At 45.5% G+C, this 20,361-nt stretch overlaps 1 protein-coding gene across 1 annotated transcript in view; it reads right to left on the reverse strand.

The window, feature by feature from the left end:
* MNT (MAX network transcriptional repressor) overlaps positions 1-20,361 on the reverse strand; it is a 94,104-nt gene that overhangs the window by 54,474 nt on the left and 19,269 nt on the right. The gene's annotated exons all lie outside the window — the stretch shown is intronic.

The raw sequence follows: 20,361 nt of genomic DNA on the forward strand, positions 1-20,361 counted from the left end.
CGCCAAAGAGTGGAGGCCTTTGAACTCTGGTGCTGGAGAGGACTCCTTCGAGTCCCTTGGACTGCAAGGTGATCAAACCAGTCAGTCCTAGAGGAGATCAACCCTGACTGCTCTTTAGAAGGCCAGAACCTGAAGGAGAAAGTCAAATATTTTGGCCACCTAATGAGAAGGAAGGACTCACTGGAGAAGAGCTTCATGCTGGGAAAGACGGAGGGCAGAAGAAGAAGGGGAAGGCCTGAGCTTAAATGGACTCCAGAGGATGGTAAAGGACAGGAAGGCCTGGAGGAATGTTGTCCATGGGGTTGTGATGGGTCAGACATGACTTTGCAACTAACAACAACAACAACAGAGATACACTAGACTTTTTTTTTGTGTGCTGATTCAAATAGGAACAAGGAAGGGGTCAATGGAAGACCACCACCAAAGGGATTCCCATCTGGATCCGATCCCCACAAAAAGCAAACTGAAAAGTATTTACCTCTCAAAGAGATATCTTCTCATTAATATTATCTTGTTAATCCCATCCTTTCATCCATACTTAAAAAGCTGCTAGTCCACAGGATTAAAGTTTGGTGTTTTTTTCCCCCTCCCTAGTGGCTTTTCTGGTGCCACCCTTTCTAATCAACACCAGTTGATGCTGTCAACCCTTCTGTCACTTTTAATTAATAACTAACTTTTTAAGGTATTTTGAAATATTACTTCAAGAACCATTCTAATAGCTCTTCGCTGTCACTGGTATGCAGAATCTATTAAACAATAACTTGGTGCTTTCTGAGCTTGGATGCCCACTACTTGCAAGTGTCTCGTGGCCCAATTTAGGAAACACTACAAGTAGTCTTCAACTTACGACCACAACGGAGCCCAACATTTCTGTTGTTAAGTGAGTTTTGCCCCATTTTGCGACCTTTCTTGCCACAGTTGTTAAACGAATCACTGCAGTTAGTAAACTAGCAACCTGGGTTGTTATGTGGATCTGGCTTTCCCATTGATTTTGCTTGGTCAGAAGGTCGCAAAAGGGGATCGCACGACCTTAGGACACAGCAGCGGTCATAAATGCGAACCCATTGCCAAGCATCTGAATTTTGATCACGTGATCATGGGGAGGCTGCAAAGGCCGTAACTCTGGAAAATGTTCATGAAAGTCACTTTTTCCGGTGCCGTTGTAACTTTGAACGGTCATTAAATGAACTGTTGTAAGTCGAGAACTCCCTGTATTCATGTCCTCTCCATCATCATCATCATCATCCCATTCACTGTTGGGTCAGGAAACAACCAAGCACAGAAAGCACCAAGGATTCCACAATTCAACTACGGGCTTCAAATATTCTCTTCTGTTGGAATCTATCTATAAAAAAAACTCTTGTGCCTCTTTGTAACTTTCAACTGGGCGGAATTGGAGGGTATAGAGCAGTGATAATGAACCTTTTCAGCAACCCCAAACCGGAACATGCGTGCATGTGTGTGCATGTGTCGGAGTGGCAAAAACCCAAACACCAGCTGGCCAGCGTGCACATGCCTATTTTCAGGCCATTTTTGGGCCATTTTACGGGATGTTTTATGGTCAAAAATGGCCTGGAAAACTGCCTAAAATGGCCTGAAAATAGGCATTAAAAAATAGGCAATAGTTTTTCAGCGCTCCGGCACCCACGAAGACCAGCTGACTGGAAACCAGAAGAGCAGCTGGCAACGGCATGCATGCCCCCAGAGAGGCCACCTCTGGAGGGTGTGCCATAGGTTCACCATCACAGGTATAGAGCAACAATGATTGAACCAAGATAATCCAAAGGGGCTAACTTATATCATGCCAGGACCCATGACTCCCGTGGGAGTGAAATTTGGAGAAACTGTGACCACATCAGCATCATCGCGCCTTCTGATGACGCCTCCCAGAAACCTGTAGGTTGTTAGATAAGCTCCCTGTTGGGAGAGCGAGTACGTTCAGAGAAGCGTTGTGAGAGTTGTGTTGGAGAACACACAAACCAGCATACAGAGACACTGCAGTTTGAATAGGCTTTTACTTTTGTGGAAATAGAGGTATCAGAGTCCATTAGTCCAAGTCATATACGGATAAGACAGTCAGTCATCAATTTCAGTTAAGGGATAATCCAAATAACATAGTCCATAATCATACAGTCTGGTACTCAAAGTTTGCTAGCAGTTGCAAAACTTACAATAGCTCACGCCACTTTCTAACAGCCAGCTTCCAAAACACAGAGATCAGATCAGCCCAGCATCTAACAGAGAGCTAATTCTGGCTCCCTCTTATGGCCGATTGAGGAAAACAGCAGCCAGTCACATTTTACAGCATGATTTAAAGAAACAGGTACAGCATTGCTATATGATTTATACATTGCCAACCCAACCATTAGATTATATTCCTAACATGTGACACAAGGGAAGACCAGAGGGCTACATCCACTGCTCTCGTTCTCACCTTCCTCTGACTCCTCTATCAATTGGCTTGTGCAAGTCTTGACAGACCACTAACGTTTATTAACCTGTCTAGTAAATATTGATCAAATATGAATGCGTCCTTTAGTCAAAACGTTTTGTTTTTTCCTCGCAAAATTCTGTTAATTTGGGGCAAGGTAATTTCCCAGATTTTTGAATATTACTGGGCCAACGAAATATAATTTGGTTTACCAAAATGAACAATAAAACCCAGAACTGATTTCTTGTGTTGGATCGATTCATAGGCATTAGGAAACAGAGTTCAATACACTAATCTCAGAATTCAATGAGGGGTTTTCCTCGCCTCACAGAAACATCTGGAACAAACTCATGTCTTGGGTGTATGTGTGTGTTCACCAGGGATCTTAAGCAGCCATTTATTTTCAACTTAATCCTGATTGATCTCAAAAAAGAATCTGAACATCTAACATCAAACGTCTATGCAGTCGTTTGATAAACCAGATTTAACGGGAAGTTGAAGCCAAAAAAATCCCAATGAGATTCATTTAAGCCTAAAGATTTTAAAGACTTTCAAGGAAATCTGACCTGCTTAACTAACTACAAAAACTTTGTTACGCTGATGGGAAGGGAGCCATATTCTTTACTTACAACTGCATAAGGAAAATTCATCTCGCACATCTCGCTTGGGTGTCCTCCTGGATTCGCAGCTGACGTTAGAACACCATCTGTCGGCTGTGACCAGGGGGGCTTTTGCCCAGGTTAGCCTGGTGCACCAGTTGCGGCCCTACCTGGACCGGGAGGCACTTCGAATGGTGACTCATGCCCTCGTCACCTCAAGGCTCGATTACTGTAATGCGCCCTACATGGGGCTGCCCCTGAAAAGTGTGCGGAGACTACAGTTGGTCCAGAATGCAGCCGCGCGAGCGATATCGGGTGTACCTAGATACACCCATGTTACACCCATCCTCCGCGAGCTGCACTGGCTTCCTATTGGTCTCTGAACGCGCTTCAAGGTGCTAGTTATTACCTTTAAAGCCCTACATGGCTTAGGACCTGGATATCTGAGAGACCGCCTCCTGCCACGTACCTCCCAACAGCCGATAAGATCTCACAGGTTGGGCCTTCTCCGGGTGCCGTCGACCGGACAATGCTGGCTGGCAGCCCCTCGGGGGAGGGCCTTCTCTGTAGCTGCTCCAGCCCTGTGGAACAATCTACCCGTAGAGATCCGCATCCTTCCCACACTCTCGGCTTTCTGAAAAGCCAATAAAACCTGGCTATTCCGGCAGGCCTGGGGCTATTGACTTCATGAACGAGGTCCAGCCCCACCTAGACAGAATGTATGGTGTGTTGTTTTTAAATTTGTTTCTCTTTTTCTATTTTTAACTCTTATCTTTTATCTTGTTTTTGTAAGTCCTACGGGATTGGGCGGCATATAAATGTATTAAATTACTAATTTATTAAATTACATTAAGTTTTAATCACAGACAGACTGCAATCCTCAATTTTCGAACACAGTAGAATAAGCAGAGGACAGGGGTCGAAAAAGTCAAGATGGTGACCAGACCATGACAGTGTGACCAAGGCCCTGCCCTTTGTATATGGGGTGTGGCTTAAATCATTCCCATTGCCACCACCACCATCTTGAATTTTCTGACCCACTCTAAGGAAACTCAAGAGCAGATCAGGACAAAAGTCACCTTCCCATGCTAGTAGCTTTCTAGATCAGTGTATCCCAACACTTTAAGATAAGTGGACTTCAGCTCCCAGAATTCCCCAGCTAGCTAGGGAATTCTTGAAGTCCACCCATCTGCACCTGCCAAGGTTGGGAAACACTGCTCTCGAATTTCTCTGGATTTCCAGAGAAAACTTGCAGACTACAGGAACCAGGAGCACCACTCAGGTGACTCTGAGTGATAAACACAGATAAACCTCCAAGACAGACACAGATAAACCTCCAAGGGCTTCAGCGACTCTCTAAAAGGCTGCAAATGACCAGCTGTCTGCAAGGAATAGAAACCCTTCCATTCCCCACTACCCTGTCAGAGCTGAAGAAGCTTCTTGGAGGAGAAGCGAAAAGTCTTCAAAAGAAAAACAAGAAAGTTTAGTTGCCTCCTGAAAAAAGCATCTTTGGGACAACTATGATCTGGATGACTGAGAATCTCTGCAGACTTTTTCCTCCAGAAAAACTGCAATGATTCAATGTTCTCCCTCCCATCTAAAAAATGATAAATGTTTTTTTCCTCCACGTTTGCAAGTTATGAGTATGACTTGCCCTATTTCCAAGATGCACATTTTAAGATTTTTTCCAGATTCGTGGACCGCTACACTCAGGATATGCCAACCGCAAGGACGGGCAGAGGTCAAATATAGGTGGAGTTGCTTTCTCTAAGGTCAAAATTTCATCGCCAAGGTTGAAATGTGACCTTCGTACCTGGGAACACAGAGAGCAACCACAGACCTCAGAAAAGATAGGTAAAGGTAAAGGTTCCCCTCACACATATGTGCTAGTCATTCCCAACTCTAGGGGGCGGTGCTCATCTCCATTTCAAAGCCGAAAAGCCAGATCTATCCGAAGTCTCTGTGGTCAAGTGGCTAGCATGACCACGGAGCGCTGTTAACTTCCCACCAAAGGTGGTCCCTATTTTTCTACTTGGATTTTTACATGCTTTCAAACTCCTAGGCTGGCAGAAGTTGGGACAAGTAAAGGGAGCTCACTTCATTACACAACACTAGGGATTCGAACCGCCGAACTGCCGACCTTTCTGATCAACAAGCTCTGCGTCTTAGCCACTGAGCCACCACGTCCCTCTCAGAAAGTATATAGCTGCTTTAAAGAGTTGCAGAGATGTGCTATAATTCTGCCCCTAAATAATTCAGAGAAGTTTTTAGGAATCAAATTTGTAGATTGCCTTGGCCTGTTTAAACCCCCCCTGTTTGGTAAAACACACATTTACACTTTCAAAATAATCATACTCAAATTTCTTCAGAAGGAAAAGGATTTGTAGTACAAGGTTCCATTTTGGCTTTCAAGCTATTCCATGGGCTTATAAATGATTTGGATGAAAAGTTAAGGGCAGTGTTTCTCAACCTTGTTGGCAATGATATACATTGTCTGGACTCCAAGAATTCCCCAACCAGTATTGCTGGAGTTGAAGCCCTGACATCTTTAAATTGTCCAGGTTGAGAAACACTAAATTAGATAATATCATAATCATATTTGTAGATGAGTCAAAGACAGGAGGAGCAGCAAACACCTTAGATAAGAATATAATCATTTCTGAGTATCTTGACAAGCTAGAACAATGGGCAGGAACCAGGAAGTTGAATTTTAAAACAAGGCAAATGTAATATCCTACACACGGAGAGGAAAGAAATATCAAAACTAAGAAGATAGCATGGCTGACAGACAGCAGCACACACAGAAAGGATCTTAGTGAATCACCAGCTGAACATGAGACCACAGAGCGATGCACTTTCAGAACAAGCAAACATAGTCCTAGATTGCATCAACAAAAGGACAAAGTCAAGATCAAGGAAAGACATTGTTCCCGTCTATCTGATTTGATGAAATCACAGCTAGAAGTATGTGTTTGGTTCTAGGCGGGGCATTTAGGGTGTACCCGTTCAGAGGAGAGTAGCTGAGTTGATGAGCTGTTAAGTTCCAGTTGTTTAAGTGAATCACTGCCGTTGTTAAATTAGTCGCCCGGTTGTTAAGTGAATCTGGCTTCCCCATTGACTTTGCTTGTCAGAAGATCTCAAAAGAGGATCAGATGACCCCAGGACCAGAGGTGGTATTCAGCCAGTTCTGACAGGTTCTGGAGAACCAGTAGTGGAAATTTTGAGTTGTTCGGAGAACCGGCAAATAGGTCCCCCACTGCCTCCCAGCCTTTTGTTGCCCTGAACAAGAGAACGGAGCTGAAAAACAGGTTGGTGAGGAGGAAATTGAGATTTTGCAGTATCCTTCCCCTGGAGTGGGGAGGGAATGGAGATTTTACAGGATCCTTCCCCTAGAGTGAAGAAGGAAAGGAGATTTTGCAGTATCCTTCCCCTGGAGTGAAGAGGGGAAGGAGATTTTGCAGTATCCTTCCCTTGGAGTGAAGAGGGAAAGAAGATTTTTCAGTAACCTTCCCCTGGAGTGAAGAGGGAAAGGAGATTTTGCAGTATCCTTCCTCTGGAGTGGGGAGGGAAAGGAGATTTTGCAGTATCCTTCCCCTGGAGTGGGGAGGTAATGGAGATGATACAGTATCCTTCCCCTGGAGTGAAGAGGGAAAGGAGATTTTGCAGTATCCTTCCTCTGGAGTGGGGAGGGAAAGGAGATTTTGCAGTATCCTTCCCCTGGAGTGGGGAGGGAATGGAGATGATACAGTATCCTTCCCCTGGAGTGAAGAGGGAAAGGAGATTTTGCAGTATCCTTCCTCTGGAGTGGGGAGGGAAAGGAGATTTTGCAGTATCCTTCCCCTGGAGTGGGGAGGGAATGGAGATGATACAGTATCCTTCCCCTGGAGTGAAGAGGGAAAGGAGATTTTGCAGTATCCTTCCTCTGGAGTGGGGAGGGAAAGGAGATTTTGCAGTATCCTTCTCCTGGAGTGGGGAGGGAATGGAGATGATACAGTATCCTTCCCCTGGAGTGAAGAGGGAAAGGAGATTTTGCAGTATCCTTCCTCTGGAGTGGGGAGGGAAAGGAGATTTTGCAGTATCCTTCCCCTGGAGTGGGGAGGGAATGGAGATGATACAGTATCCTTCCCCTGGAGTGAAGAGGGAAAGGAGATTTTGCAGTATCCTTCCCATGGAGTGAAGAGGAAAAGGAGATTTTGCAGTATCCTTCCACTGGAGTGGGGAGGGAAAGGGGATTTTGTAGTATCCTTCCTCTGGAGTGGGGAGGGAAAGGGGATTTTACAGTATCCTTCCCCTGGAGTGAAGTGGGAAAGAAGATTTTGCAGTATCCTTCCCCTGGAGTGGGGAGGGAAAGGGGATTTTACAGTATCCTTCCCCTGGAGTGGGGAGTGAATGGGGATTTTGCAGTAACTTTCCCCTGCCACGCCCACAAAGCCACACCCACAGTACCGGTAGCAAAAGAAAAAGAAAAAAGAATCCCACCACTGCCTAGGACCATGCAACCACCATAAATATGAGACACTTGCCAAGCACCTTAGTTTTGATCATGTGACTGTGGGGATGCTGCAACAGGTGTAAGTGTGAAAAATGATCGTGCCACTTTTTTCGGTGCCATTGCAACTTCAAAGGGTCACTAGACAAATGGTTGTAAGTTGAGGACTACGTATATTTTAAGATCTGCCATCTAAAACTTGAGGGGGAGGGGGAGATTCTTCAGAATTGCCCTGAAGGCAGAACAAAACACATACAACAGATTTACATTACAATGCAGCAGGAGACAGTTTGACATCAGAAAAAAAAATCTTAATAATAATAATAATAATAATAATAATAATAACAACAACAACAACAACAACTCCGCCGTTGCCGGTCCCAAGCCCGGATGAGAAAGGAGGAAGGTTGGAATCAGGTTGGCATCTGGTCCCGTAAAAAAACCCCTGCCAACCCATACAATATGGTGAAAAAAACGAATAAGAATTCCATACCGCATCGGTCGTCGCGCGGGTTAACAAGGGCCGCGGCGGATGTTGGGGTCCCTGGACATCCGTCGACAAGTGGGCTACAAGTGGACCAGCCAACAAAACGACAAAATATAGTGCAGATGAAAACCGTGCCATAATGGCCTGTTACTACAACTCAGAGCCAGAAAAAAGAGGATATTTAAAGCGAATGTATGAAAACGACTATGGCACAAACCAGCAGTGGTAATTCCAGTGGTAATTGGCACACTGGGTGCTATTCCAAAAGCACTGGAATTACATTTAAAACAGTTAAAAATTGACAAAATCACCATCAGTCAAATGCAAAAAGCCGCACTGCTTGGATCTGCACGCATATTACGAAAATACGTTACGACGTCCTAGGCCCCTGGGTGGGGCCCGACTAGTAACCAATGCCAAATCCAGCGAAACAACTGGCCGCTGTGATACAATTGTATAATAATAATAATTATGGGTTGGGCCCGACAAGTAACAAATGCCAAATCCGGCGAAACAACTGGCCGCTGTGATACAATTGTATAATAATAATAATAATAAGAAGAAGAACAGCAACAACAACAACAATCCTAACACAGGTAATGCTCAATTTACGACCACAATTGGGATTGGAACTTCCATTGCTGGGTAACGCAGTCATTAAATGAACGATGCTCAACTTCACAATTATTAAAGTGAATCACTATGGTCAAGCGAATCCTGTAGTTGCCAAGCAAATCCAGTTTACTCCATTGAGTTTGCTTCTGGGGAGTTGGCTGAGAAGATTGCAAATGGTATTCGTGTGACTTATGACACTGCAATCATTGTAAACACATGCTGGTTGCCAAGCATATATTCCCAATCACGTTGACCACAGGGACACTGAGACGGTTATCAAGTGCAAGGACCTGTCACTTTTTTTTTTTAGCACTGCCATAACTTTAAATGGCATGAAACAAATTGTCGTGAATGGAGGACTACCTATAAGAGCTATTCAGCAGTGGAACAGACTGTTTCTGAAGATAGCAATAGCACTTAGACTTACCGTATTTTTCGGAGCATAAGACGCACCAAGATTTTGAAGAGGCAAATTAAAAGAAAAAGTTTTTGCACTCTGCAGACCTCCCCAAAACGGCCCTTTTTTGAGAAAATGGGTCTATTTTTTGTCCCCCCAAAAAAGGGCATGCATAACCCCTGGTGGCTGGGGGGGAGGGCAAAAACGAGCAAAAAACAGCCCGTTTTCCCCTCATTTTTGCCCTCCCCAACCCCCCAGGAGCATTCTACAAACCTCCTAAAGGCTATGTACAGCCATTTTTGCAAATGGGGTGGGATTTGGGGAGTCTAAAAATGCTGTATTCAGTGTATAAGACGCACCCAGATTTTCACCCTCTTGAAAAAGGTGCGTCTTATACTCCAAAAAATATGGTATATACCGCTTCATAGCGTTTTTACAGCCCTCTCTAAGTGGTTTACAGAGTCAGCCTATTGATTGTCCCCAACAATCTGGGTCTTCATTTTACCCACCTCGGAAGGGTGGAAGGCTGAGCCTTGAGCCTGGTGGGATTTGAACTGCCAAACTGCAGCAAGCAGTCAGCTGAAGAAGCCTGCAGTACAGCACTAACCACTGCACCACCTTGGCTCTATGGTAGACTCCCTCAACCAAAAGGGATTAACAGGAATATTCTAATAATGAAACCTGCACAGGACACGGAGTGGACTGGATCAGCCATCTCCAATCTTTCTGGCTCGGCAGAGATGGGAGATGATTTTGCACGCAGGGTCTCACCCAACACTTCCATGGCCCGGTTCCAAATGAGCTGTGGCCCAGCACCTGGTCATAGACCGGGGGTTAGTTGGAGACCCCTGGAGTAGATGATCTTCAAAATCCTTTTCCATGTTATCATCCTGTGTTTCTATGATTCAACAGGACTGGTTAAAAAAAAATCTGGAATACTTGGATCCTTTGCTGGTATCTTATAAGTGCATGGATAATAACTTCTCACATAATACTAATTCAGCCCCCAGGTTTTTATATGAAAAAGACTAGAAAGAGTTTATGACAACATCATCCCACATCACGTATGACAATCTGCCACTTCATCCTCCAGGAACTGGTGTTCAAAGTGTTTAGACAAGGAGGAGGATCCATACTAGATCTCAGGTAAAGGCTTAGCACCTGAATATAGTCCAAATTGCTAAACCTAATTAGTTTCAATCCAGTTTGGTTTTTATGGCTTGAACTGTTGTGCAAGGGGTTTAATTTGTGAATAGTTTGGCATACTGTGCTAATTTACAAAAATGAATCAAGTCATCATCAGGTTCAGGGGTGGTGCAAGATATGAGATTAAACCCTGTGGCCAGAATCGTCAGGGATGGTTTTAATCCAGTTTTCTCCAAATTGACATTTTCCAAATAGGTAAGGACTATCCTCTCTCAAGAACCTCAGGATGGGAACAGTGATTTAAAACCAGGCTTCCTAACCCTCTCTAAAGAATAAGAGTGTCTTGTTTGATTTTACCAATCAATCTTGAGTACAGTCCAGTGTCTTTGCTTTGGAGAGCAATATCAAATAAAAGATACCTAAGGTCCGTCAAATTTTCTAAAATCAACACCCAGGATGATGATATACAGTAATAAAAGGAAAAGAAAATATAGATTTCTACCTCCCTACACTTTCTGCCTCTCCTTGCAATGGTACGGCCCAGTTGCCCAACAGAATTTTGCTACTTGCCATATGATTCTGGAGTCAGTGCCTACAGATAATTTGCATTAAAAGTCACTGGGAGCATTCTTTATTCTGAAAACCAGGGTTTGTGCGTTAGTGTGTTGTGGGAAACCAGGCAGTTCTTATTTATTGAGAAAACTAGGGATTAGACACAGAGGTATCAAACTTGATTTCATTGAGGGCCACATCAGGGTTGTGTTTGACCTTGGGAGGGGGTGGGTGGGCATGGTTGGAGGTGGGCATGGTCAGCTCGACGTCACTTGTTTAAGGGGCGCCTGTAGTGGCCGGAGCACTCTGCCAGCAAAACGGGCTCCCAAGCTCCGTTTTCTGCTGTGACGGCCTCCAGCAGTCCTCTACCAGAGAGCCACATGTGGCCCTCCCGAGCTCTGTTTTCACTGATAGAGACACCTGGGGCCAGTCCTTTGTGGTTTTCAGGGCAGCCCTCCAGGCCAGATCTAAGCACCCGCAAGCCAGATCTAAGCACCCGTGGGCCAGGTCTAAGCACCCCGTGGGCCAGATCTAAGCACCCAGTGGGCCAGATCTACACACCTCGTGGGCCAGGTCTAAGCACTTCGTGGGCCAGATCTAAGCACCCCGTGGGCCAAATCTAAGCACCCGTGGGCCAGATCTAAGCACCCGTGGGCCAGGTCTAAGCACCTGTTGGCCAGGTCTAAGCACTTCGTGGGCCAGATCTAAGCACCCCGTGGGCCAAATCTAAGCACCCGTGGGCCAGATCTAAGCACCCGTGGTCTAGATCTAAGCTTCCTGTGGGCCAGATCTGGGCCCTGGGCCTTGAATTTGCACCCCTGGATTAGAGAGAGGTGCGAGAGCCTTGTCTAATGTCAGGCTTGCTATGCTTAAACCTCAAATGCCCCCTCCTTGTGAGCAATGAAACACCTCCCCCTACCACTTTTGAAGTGCTCAGCCATTCAAATCGGCCGTCCTTCCCTGTACGCTGTTGCTGTAATCCGCAGCAGGAAAACGGGCAAGCAGAAACAGGGACGAAGACAGAAACAGTGAAATACTTAATTGCAAGTAGCTGCAGGGGCAAAATCCTTTCTCTGCCCAAACTCTAGATTACCGGGAGAGGAGGCAAGGAGGGGACGAAGCCCCCGACTACATGCTTCCTTCTTGTACCTTCTGGAATGCAGTAGAGCAGAAAGCTGCCAATTCTCCATGTTGTGTTGCTCTTTCAGAGGATAAACCTCAACTTACAATCCTTAGCAAACATTTGAAATTAAGATAGAAACTTACTACCCAAATTTGAAGTTTCAACATCTGAGCCCTTTCTGTGGTCAAGTGACCACATATTGAGTGTTCAGTAACCATCCGGGACTTACAACTTTATGTAGCATCCCCCCCCCGTCACATAACCATAATTTCCAATGGTTTTTTGATTAAAATTGGCGTTTACTTCCAGTTTCTGTCAAAACACGTTCCATAGTAAACGATGGGCTCACTTAACAACTGCAGTGTTTGTTCAACCACTGCTACATAAAAGGTGTTATAATTGGGCATGGTCATGTGGTTTTCAACCATCACAACTTACAACCAAAACGGCAGACTCGATTTCAGTCATAGGTCGAGAAGCTAAAATAACTTTATTGTCATTTTATTTTTTAGTATGAGAACACAGGCCCACATTAAAAATGAAATTCTGTAGCCACTCTCAAGAGAAAGTGTGCATCTACCCAAACATATATATAACACACAGACATGCTACACACACACACACACACACAATGTATCTATCCATCCATCCATCCATCCATCTCTAGCCATCTAGCTACACACACACACCTACCTGATATATGTGTGTGTGTGTGTGTGTGTGTGTGTGTATGTATGTATCCATCCATCCATCCATCCATCCATCCATCTCTCTACACACACACAAACACACACACACCTACCTGATTATCTATCCATCCAGCCATCCATATCTAGCCATCTAGCTACACACACACCTACCTGATGTATGTGTATGTATGTATGTATGTATGTATGTATCCATCCATCCATCCATCCATCCATCCATCCATCTCTAGGCATCCAGCTACACGCACACACACACACACACCTGATGTATCTATCTATCCATCCATCCATCCATCCATCCATCCATCTCTAGCCATCTAGCTACACACACACACACACACTAACACACACACCCCTACCTGATGTATCTATCCATCCATCCATCTATCTCTAGCCATCTAGCTACACACACACACACCTACCTGATATATCCATCCATTCATCCATCTATCCATCCATCCATTTCTAGCTGTTTAGCTACACACACACACCTGATGTATCTATCCATCCATCCATCCATCCATCCATCCATTTCTAGCCATCTAGCTACACACACACACACATACAACATACACACACCACTGTCCATTTTGAAGATGTAGCGGAAAGGAGAAACATCAGAATTCACAAGGTTGATGCTAGATGGAAGAAAACTGTGACTGAATCCGGATGTTCTTCTTCGGGTACCACGAAGTCCCCTCCCACAAGGTAACAAGGAAAACCTATCATGAAGAGGATGTGTAGCAATCCCAGGCAATCCTGCTGCAGGAGAACTCCTGTATGGACCTCTTCCTCAAGTGACGGGTAGACCAACCTGACTTAAAAACCCCTCACCTCACTGAGAAAGTATCCAACGGAACTCTAATGAAGCAGAAAGCCATTTTGACTGATTTATGATGCCTTGGTAAGGCCACATTTGGAATACTGCATTCAGTTTTGGTCGTCACGATGTAGAAAAGATGTGGAGACTCTAGAAAGAGTGCAGAGAAGAGCAACAAAGATGATTAGGGGACTGGAGACTAAAACATAGAAAGAACGGCTTGCAGGAACTGGGTTATGTCCAGTTTAATGAAAAGAAGGCTAGGGTTGACACGATAGGAATGTTCCAAAATTTGAGGGGCTGCCCCAAAGAAGAAAGGGTCAACCTACCGTATTTTGCGAAGTATAAAACGTACCTTTCTCCCTCAAAAAAGAGGATGAAAATCTAGGTGCATCTTATATACTGAATACAGTATTTTTGACCTATCGAAACCCTTTCCCCTTTGCAAAAATGGACATGAAGAGGGTTTGGGAGGCCTGCAGAGTGCAAAAACCTTTTTATAAAAAAAAATTACCTCTTCAAAATCATGGTGCGTCTTGTACTCCGGTGCGTCTTATAGTCCGAAAAATACGGTATTCTCCAAAGCACCTGAAGGCAGGATAACAAGCAATGGATGGAAGCTAATCAAGGAAGAAAGTACCCTAGAACTAGCATAGCATTTAGCATTTAGGCTTATATAGCATTCCACAGGTGGCACGCAGAGCCATTTATTAGGGCACAAGAGGCGTTGCAATGTCAGCTCCAGCGTGCATGTGCGAACTGGGCCAGCTGACTTCAGCCTTCTTTTGAGGCCGTTTTTCGCCCTCCAGAGGCTTCCTTGAAGTCACTTCCGGGTTGGCTGTAGGGCTGTTTTTCGCCTTCCGGAACTTTCAGGGAAGCCTCCGGAAGGTTCCGGAGGTCAAAAATCGCCCCTATGGACAAACCGGAAGTCACCATTCCTGAACTTCCGGGTTCCCCATAGATCCGTTTCTTGTCCTCAGGAGCCTTCAGGGAAGCCTCTAGAGGGCCTATCGAGGGCTGTTTTCACCCTCCCCAGGCTCCTAGAAAGGCTTCGGAGCCTGGGGAGGGCAAAAAAACTGTGCCAAATGGGGGGGGGGGCTGGTCACACACACATGCACGCGCACGGGGAAGCGCATAGCATTATAGGTATGGCATGCCAGCACACGACACCCCCCCCCCTGCATTCCCCCTGCTTTTTGGCACAGGAGCTAAAAAAGGTTAGTCATCACTGGTATAAGGTCTCCTGCTTGGACAGAGAGTTGGACTAGAAGACCTCCAAGGTCCCTTTCCAATTCTGTTATCCCCAAGCCTAGCTTTCGGTAACCTTTACCGCTCGATACGATGCAAGTGGGCATGTCCTGTCTGGCCCTGTTTATTTAAAAGAACAGACCAGACCAGCAGCCAGATAGGTTAAAAGTGAACTGCAGTCAAATCATTTCGCTACCTTTCTTTGCAACAGCCATTCTGTTGACTTACCTGCATTGACTTCTGAAGTTTCACCTCTAAACATATCCGAGATTAACTTGTTTTCAGCACTTTTGAAAGCTGGACATTTTTCTCTTTTTTTTTTTTTAAATCAAGGCTTAAGATTCCGAAGATAGGCAAAGTCAGGTTTCAGAATTGGCAATTCCCCCCAATGCTATAAATTGAATTTGGGGATCTTCTGGATAGAAATCAAATGGTGGCAAAGGACAATCTTGGAGATGGTGATAAAGGAGGGGATGGGACTGATTTACTTATTCTTTACATTGAACTGTAGTTTGTTGACTGAGCTACATTGTTCAATCCCACATATTGTGTGTTTGTGTGTGTGTGTGTGTGTTCTAGCATAATTCTGGAACGCCTAGAGCAATTTCAACCAAACTTCGTACACAGATGACTTACTCTCTGGAAACAAATACTGTGGGGGTAAGACACCCCTGGGTTTGTGTGTTCTGTTAAGATATAGCCTGTTGTGCCTTTAAATGGCTTCTACTGTACTGCGGTAAAATAGCTTCTACGATACAGCACAGTGGAGTAGCCATGGTAACAGCTTCACAGTGCTACACAGGGGTACCCTCTGGTAAGGTGGAAAATCCAACATTAAAAATTACATTTGGTCCGGACATTTCCCCCCTATAAATAAATACTCGGGCAACACCAGCTTATCGACTAGTTTTTAATAAAGCCAAAACGAGTACAGAGAAGAACAACAAAGATGATTAGGGGCTGGAGGCTAAAACATATGAAGAATGGGTACAAACACTGGGCATGGCTAGTCTAAAGAGGGGAAGACCAGGGGAGACATGATAGCCGTCTTCCAATATTTGAGGAGCTGTCACAGAGAGGAGGGGGTCAACCTATTTTCCAAAGTTTTCCAAACTTGCCTTCAGAAGTTTTCAAGAAGATACTGAACTGCCATCTGTCAGAAATGGTATAGGGTCTCCTGCTTGAGCAAGGGGCTGGACTAGATGACCACAGCGCTTTATAGCATTCTCTGGGTGGTTTACAATGCGGAAGCATTATTTACATATTGTCCCCAACAATCTGGGTCCTCGTTTTACTGACCTCAGAAGGATAGAAGGCTGAGTCAACCTTGAGCCGGTCAGGATCGAACTCCTGGCAATGGGCATAGTCAACCTGCAATTCCACATTCTAACCACTACGCCACTTGGGCTCAAAATAACGTAATTTCTTAGGTAATTTCTTCATATTAGACTAGTGAGTGATTCATGCTTACTTCAACCAGAAGGAACTACTCGGTGTGGTACCTCTGCTCTATCACTAGTCTACTCCTCCTCCAAAGAAGAGAAAGAAGCATTGCAGCCCCCGACTTGTGACCACAATTGAGCCTAAACTTTCTGTTGCTAAGCAAGACAGTGAAGTGGGTTGTGCTCCATTTTATGACCTTTTTGCAGTCGTTAAGTGAATCTGACTCCCGGAGCCTTGATTCTATTTGTTAGAAGCCAGCTGGGAAGGTCGCAAATGGTGATCACATGACCCCACAACAACACAATCATCATAAATACATGCCAGTTTCCAAGCACCCAAAATTTGATGACGTGACCATGAGGTTCCAAATACAACAGTTCAGTGGTGGGTTCCAGATCCCATCGCAATTGGTATGCTGTGACAGGGGCCGGACATCCACCTGGGAAGCGCATGCTGCACAAGCATGTGCACACCACCGCCCTGCAACACCCCAGCTGCTCTGCGAGGTCGCGCAGGCGCTGTACGCTGTGCGCGCGTGCACAATTAGCCCGTTTCCCTCAAAAAGAGGCAAGGAACGCAGGCGGGCGGGCCCACCGAAACACCGTTCCGGGATGGTGGCCGTTGCTCCCAGCTGCCACCAGTATGCCCGTAGTGGGCCGTACCACCTGGAACCCACCACTGCAACAGTTCTAAATGCAGGTACTCTTCGACCTGTGACCGCAATTGAGCCCAACATTTGTGTTGTTGTGAGACATTTGTTAAGCGAGTTTTAAGCGATTGTCGAGCTTTCTTGCCACAGTTGTTAAGTGAATCACTGCAGTTGAGGTTTGCGACACGGTTAAGTGAATCTGGCTTCCCCACTGATTTTGCTTGTCAGAAGGTCGCAAAAGGGGATCACATGACCCCGGGACCCAGCAAAGGTCATAAGTATGAATCTGTGGCTAGGGATCATGAGGATGCTACAAATGTTGTAACTGTGGAAACTGATCATAAGACACTTTTTCTAGTGCCGTTGTAACTTTGAACATTTAGTCACTAAATGAATGGATGTAAGTGTTGTGGCCCACCAGCAGCCAATGTATCTGGCAGAAGATTCAGACAGTGAGGAGGTTGGGGAGGAACATGGGCCAGTCCTGGAGTCTGGGGAAGGCTCTGATGAGGGCTCTGCATCAAAGGCAGAGAGGGGGCCAGAGCCGTATGCCAGTTATCAGCTGCCTTCAGAGTTGGTGGAGCAGAAGAACACCTTGAGCCTGTTCCCGAAGTGCGCATGCACAGAGCTGCCAGGAAAGGGAACAGCTAAGGAACAAGGGTCGACTTTGGAGTAAAGCTATAGAGGGACGGTGGATGGCCCCTCCCATACGGAATAAAGAGGAGCAAAAGGGGAGGGGAGTTTGCAGGAGAGGAATTCATTTTAAGCTAAATAAAAGGGGTTTTATTGGGACGAGAAGTTGGCTTTGTGCTTTTGGGAACCCTACGTCAGAACAGTAAGTCAAAGACCACCTGTAGGGTACACAACGATTTTATTAAGCAGGGTTCAAGATGCTGAAAAATGCTGGGCCATTGGTAAAGGAACCCATTTCCTAGGAAAACCTCAGGTGCTTCAGAACAAGCACCGGAGTGAATCATATTTCACCCCGCCTGGATCTCTGGAGGCTTTTCTTGATGCCAAACATCTCCTAGCCTCCAGAAATGACTCATACCTTCTTCTCCTGCCTGGCAGGGTGGAGACCTATCAGCCTATGACAAACAGGCAGCAGCTGACCCAATTGAAAGCTTCACTAGGGAGTCACCTGTCTGGGGAGAATTTTTCCTCTCACTTCCTGTGGGAAAATTAACTCACCTGGGTTCCTAGGGGACAGAGAGAGGCGTTTCCCCGTCCTCAAGCAAGAGGCACCACAAAATGACACAGGGCAGCCTGTTGAACAGGTTGCCGTTGACTTATTCAGGGGAACCTCCTCCTTGCCACTTGCCCAACAACAACTTCCCAGACCCAAAACAAAGACACTACAGGAGCCTTGCAGGGTGGAAATTCAGGCGGCAGCATGGTGTACTGGTTACGGAAGCCAGGGAGATTCAGGTTCATATCTGCCTTCTGACGTAAAGACTGGAAGCTTGTCTAGGGTCAAAAACCAGGGTATTACATCCTGTGAATGATGCCAACCTCATCAGCATCGGAAAGGCCAGAAAGAGGGGATGCAATGCAAAACGGCATCTGTCTTTGTATCAGTGGTGGATTGCATATTTAGTTACTACCGGTTCACCTCACACGCAACGTTCCATTTTGCACACACGAAGCAGCTGCGGGTGCACCTTCCGCCCATGCCCTCAGCCTTCTGTGCATGCACTTTGCTCTCTGTCTCTCGCCTTCCGCGCATGCTCCCGGTCTCAAAAATGTGCCTAAATAGGATGGCATACAGCCAGGGCAAGAGGGGGACGGGACCCACGATTTCCGCTATCAGTTCAGGTGCACCGGTCCGAACCGGCTGAATACTACGCCTGCTTTGCATCAATTCTTAGCCTGCTATGATGTGCAACCCTGTAAATCAATCAGCTGTGAAGCAGTGCCTAAGCCCCACCCAGTACAAATTTAAAAGGGAGGGACGGAATGAAGAGCAGCTCAAAACAGAAGGCGCTAGACCGATGGGTGACTCATGGGTGAAGCCTGCCAACTGCCTATCATGCGTCGCCCAAAGCTGATTGGTTACAGTGCAGAAGCCACACCCACTGCTACATTCCTGACCAATGGGGAAAGACCCACCGATGCAATGAAGCTTTTGCCAATAATTATTTTGGCACAAGGGTTCACGGAATTAATGGACCAAATTGGAGGAAGGGGAGGGGGGATTATTCTCCAAAACTGCAACCTTTTGACCTGTGTTGTTAATGTTTGGGATCCTCCAACGTGCTTCAAAATCTCTCTTTGTTCAACCTCAACATTCAATTCTGTCTTTGGATGCAAACATTAGGTTGAAGAGCAGTTTGCTTAATCATGGTTTATGGACTAAACTGCAGCTGGCTCTCGTACACATTATGTGCTGAGCGATAAATCGTGATTTAGGGTTCACCAAATCAATTTCAAGCTCCCAACCCTTACTAACGTTTAGCATATTGGGTGAACAAGAGCTAAAGCACGACCCATTCTCAAGCGTCTGACAGCCTCTTCGATCACAGCTGGAGTTTGACGCTACCAGACAGCATAATTCTAGGTTTGTAAACATACATTTCACAACCAGGTTTTCAATGTTGGCTGGACAGCAAGGCCACAGTTTTGGCCGTCTCTCTTCTTGCTCCTCTTCATGAAAACAGTCCCCGCTGGGATTAGGCCAAGGCAACAATTCAGCCTCTCAAAAGTGGCCCACACCACATACATTTAAGAAGTCCACAAACTGGAGATGAACAAAAACCATATTTTCTGTTATAGGAACCAAATTTCTGAGGTGGAGTGACTCCATTATCTGGAGGTAGCATCCATTCAACAAGCCACTAATATACATGTCCTCTAGTACAGAGGTCTCCAACCTTGGCAACTTTAAGCCTGGAGGACTTCAACTCCCAGAATTCCCCAGCTGGCTGGGGAATTCTGGGAGTTGAAGTCCTCCAGGCTTAAAGTTGCCAAGGGTGGAGACCCCTGCTCTAGTTATTGGTTTGGTATCTTTTCGAAGCTAATTAAACTTTATTTAATTAATTAAACAAAGCTTATCAGCTAAAGGTCGATTACGGTAGTCCTCAACTTACAACCAGTTTTAGTGATCGTTTGTAGTTACAGAGGTGCTGGGGGGGAAAAAAGATTTACAAGCAGTCCTTCCATTTATGACCATCACATCAGTCATGTCCCTGGTGACATGATCAAAATTTGGGGTTGTGTGATTGCCATTGGCAACATTCCTAGTCAGCGTCTGACAACCAAAATCGATAGGAGAGGCCGGATTCATTGAACAATTGTGTGATTCACTTAACGACCATGTTGATTCACTAACGGTAGCAAAATTGTTAAACGAATGGTTGTAAGTCACCTGTATATTTTGATATATTACTGCCAAGAAAAATACACAGGGAGGAATGAATGGCTCTACTCAAGAACACATCTTGCAAGCTTTAAGGATGCAGGAGGTAAACACAGTTGGTTCCATTTTACAGACTGGGGAAACAAGGACTAACATAATGCGCTACCCACTGGCTGGATTTACACATCATGCTAGGCCCAAGGTTGGCAACCTTAAATACTCAAAGAGCCACAAAGGTCCTAACTGGAAGACCCCCATCCATAGAGTTTCCTCCTAGCGCAGTGTCCTTTTTCCTCTGCT

The sequence above is a fragment of the Thamnophis sirtalis genome, unplaced genomic scaffold (genome assembly GCF_051295495.1).
Source record: "Thamnophis sirtalis isolate CommonGarterSnake01/CBP01778 unplaced genomic scaffold, rThaSir2_p1.2 scaffold_6, whole genome shotgun sequence".
Classification (NCBI taxonomy): Eukaryota; Metazoa; Chordata; class Lepidosauria; order Squamata; family Natricidae; genus Thamnophis; species Thamnophis sirtalis.